Source organism: Tupaia chinensis, unplaced genomic scaffold (assembly GCF_000334495.1).
Source record: "Tupaia chinensis unplaced genomic scaffold, TupChi_1.0 Scaffold148792_1, whole genome shotgun sequence".
NCBI classification, from domain to species: domain Eukaryota; kingdom Metazoa; phylum Chordata; class Mammalia; order Scandentia; family Tupaiidae; genus Tupaia; species Tupaia belangeri.
This window is the reverse complement of record NW_006208639.1, coordinates 919,698-923,461: the sequence shown is the minus strand read 5'-3', so window position 1 is coordinate 923,461 and position 3,764 is coordinate 919,698. Positions and strand designations below refer to the sequence as shown.

Below are 3,764 nucleotides of genomic sequence, written 5' to 3'. Positions count from 1 at the left end.
TTTGAGAGGTGTTCGCTATAGGGCACATGTGCTCACCAGAAAAACAGAAAGAGACAGAGAGACAGAAAGCGAGACATCACCCCCCAGGGGGGATGGCCACACCACAATCCCTTCTCCTCCATTCTCCTCTTGGGATCTTGGGAACACACACACACGTGCCCTGTGTGAGTTTAAGCCATCGGGTCCAGGACTCGAATCGCGGTTGACTACATGGTAGTCCAGCAACATAGCCATTACACCAACTGTTGGTTCCCAAAAAAAGTCTTATAAAACAGAAATAAAGCCTAAATATCTTTTTTAAAGAAATAGGAGGGTCTGAGGAAGGACATTTAGAAGAAAAATAGGGAGGCAAAGCATTAATGGCACAAAGAATTGTGGTATTATCTGTTGAAGATATTTTGTAGTTTTATCAACTGTTCTAGGGAGAAAGGTTCACCTGTTGAAATATTCATTTAGTAAGCCAAATAATAATCTGATTGAATGTATAAAATAAAATGAAATTGAAAAAAAAGAAAAAAATTAAAATAATTACTTTATTTAACTTTATTTATTTATTTGTTTATTTTTAATTTGACTAGAGAGGGACAGAGCATGAGGGAAAGTAAGAGAGAGAGGAAAAATGAAAAAGGAAGCCACCAGGTCTGGAACTCAAACCACAGTGGGCCATGTGGGAGTCCAGAGTCCTTAACCACCATGCCACCTGCCAGCCCCCAAGTCTAAATATCTTAAACAGAAATACAAACATCTTCATTAAAATTTATGAACAAGGACCAGTAGGTGGCATGGTGGTTAAGGTGCTAGATACTCCCACATGGCTGACCACGGTTCAAGTCCTGGACCTGGTAGCTTGCTCTCTCACTTTCCATCTCTCTCTCTTTCTCTCTGTCTCTGGTCAAATTGAAATAAATGAATGAATAAATTAAATAAAATAAATCTTTAAAAAGTTTATGAACATAGAGTAAAAATGTATTTTTGCTTAACCAATTACATGAATAAAGCTGCTTTTTAGTTTTCTTCAATGGCAACCCCATTTTATCCACAGAACAAATTTGTAAAGTTTCTAACTCAAATAAATCATGATATCGTGACTAAAGATGTATTACCGATTGAACATTTATTACTGAATGCATGTTTAAGGAAGTATATTCAAGTGGTCTTAATTTCCCATTATGTTATGGAGAACAAGGCATGAGTAGAGTCATTTTAAAACATTTCATGGCCCAGCAGGTGGCATGGAGGCTAAAGCAGCAGGACCCCATATGGGCTACTTGGCAGTTAGAATCCCAGGTGTGTGTGTGTGTGTGTGTGTGTGTGTATGTGCGTGTGTGTATGTGTGCACGCACCCCCAGAATTCTAAAAAGAGAATGGAGGAGAAGTGGCCGACCACTCTAGAGGGTGCTTTCTCTCTCCCTCCCTCCCTCCCTCTCTTTCTGTCTCCTTTTCTCTTTCTCTCCAGCAAATGTCTATACCTATAGAAATCTGAAAAAAAAAAAAAAACATACATTTCAGTCCCATTCTATACAGCAACTGGTTTATTCACAGGGTCTGACATTTCCAGATTCTTCTGACTGAATTCAGATTGCTATATGGTTGTTTTATTCATTTTCATTATTCATAAATTAAACCTTTATTTTTCTTTTTATTGAAGTATAACAGATATACTGAAAAAGGCAACAAATCATGAGTTTACAATTCAATGGATATTTACAAACTGAACACATGCACATAATTAGCATTCAGATCAAAAACAAAGAACAGGGGCCAGCAGGTGGCATGGTGATTAAGGTGCTGGACTCCCACATGGTCAACCACGGTTAGCCACATGGTCAACCACGGTTAGAGTACCGGACTTGGTGGATTACTTTCTTTCTCATGCATATGCATGTGCATGCATGCATGGGCCAGATAGCAAGTTTAAAAATAATAATAATTAGGGGGAAGTGGGTGGTGTGATGGTTAATGGTGCTTTGCACTCCACATGTCTGACCACGGTTTGAGTCCTGGACCTGGTGGCTTGCTTTCTCACTTTCCTCCTCTCTCCATGTCTTTCTCTGGTCAAATTAAAATAAATAAATGAATAAGTAAAATTAAATAATTATTTTTAAAATAATAATAACAATAATAATGGGACCAGTGGATGGTGTAATGGTTACATCGTTGGACATCCACGTAGTCGACTGTGGTTTGAGTCCCAGACCCAGCAGCTTAAAACTCACACCAGGTGCATGTATATGCATGCCCAAAAACCCAAGAGGAGAATGGAGAAAGAACTGTGGAGTGGCCATCTCCTGGGGGGAGGGGGGGTGTGATTTCTTGCTTTCTGTCTCTTTGTGTCTCTCTGGTGAGCACACCCCCACCATAGCAATAATCTCTCTAAAATAATAATGATAATACATAAAATTATGAGGCAGTCAGAAAAGTTATGACTTTTTTGCATAGAAAAATATGTTATGACTTTTCCAACAACCCAATAAATAAATAAATAATTCTAAAAAAAAAGAAAGAAATAAAAACAGAACATGACCACCATTCCTGCAATCTCCCTCATGTTTCTTCCCAATTGCCACACCCCAAAGATAACTATGATGCCTGGCTTTTAACACAGAGATTTTTTTTTTAATCTGTGCATTATAATCAATTTCTAATAAATCCAATATTTTGCAGAGCCACACTATTTCAGTATCAGTATCACAAACACAAGATCAGTGAATTCATAGTTCAAGCCAAAAATTACATTGCTGTTCTGTTTCTATAGCACCCCATTTGGAAACTATCTCCACCAAGGTTCCAAGCTGGAATAAAGCTACTTATTCATTCAATGAACCAAGAGCATATTAAGTAAAACAACAGAGTTTCTTAAAAGCAGCACTCTTCTTCCAACACTCTGGAAGAACTAATGGACAGAATAAGACCTGAAGTCAAGAGGCATTCCTCTGTACAACCCTGTGAAACTATTTATCTGGATAAATTAACAATGAAAACTCTAATTCTGTATTAAAATCCTCATCATCTTCATCAGCTACTATTTCCAACTACACACCAAATGACTTAAACTCACAGTCTTTCCTGGCAAGACAAGACTGAGCCACTAGTTCAGTGTGCCCATGAGAATGGCAATGAGAAAGCTTATTTGAACCAATAATCAGCATGGTTTGAAAATGCTTGCCTGAGCTTTTCCATGAGGCTAACAGTAGACCTCTCATTGGAAACAATGCAAGCAAGGAAAGAATGGGAAAATATATTCAAAGTGTTAAGGGAAAAGCAATTTCAACCAAGAATACTGTACCTGACAAGATTATCCTTCATAAGGGAAGAAAAGACAAGAACATTCTCAGATACACAAAACCTGAAAGAATTTACCAACACCAGACCACATCTCCAAGAAGTTCTCAAGGGAGTGCTATACCAGGAAAATTAAATACAGACACAAAATAGGGAGAAGAAAACCATCTATGAACCAGAAAGTGGGTCCTTACTAGACACTGAATCTGCTTGGGTCTTGATCTTAGACTTTCTAGACTTCAGAATTGTGAGAAATAAATTTCATGTTATTTACAAGCCAATCTACGGAATTATATTGGGTTGTCAAGAAAGTCATGACATATTTTTGCATGAAAACAGAAAACTACATCATGACTTTCCCGACAACCTAATATTGTAATAGCCCGAACAGACTAAGAAATACTTTAGACAATCCACAATAAGTGGAGAAAAAGAAAGAAAGAAAGAAAGAAAGAAAGAAAGAAAGAAAGAAAGAAAGAAAG

General features: G+C 37.6%; 1 protein-coding gene across 1 annotated transcript in view; it reads right to left on the bottom strand.

Annotated features, from left to right (window-relative positions):
* COL28A1 (collagen type XXVIII alpha 1 chain) overlaps positions 1–3,764 on the bottom strand; it is a gene marked incomplete at its 3' end in the record, with an annotated part of 32,799 nt that overhangs the window by 26,816 nt on the left and 2,219 nt on the right. The gene's annotated exons all lie outside the window — the stretch shown is intronic.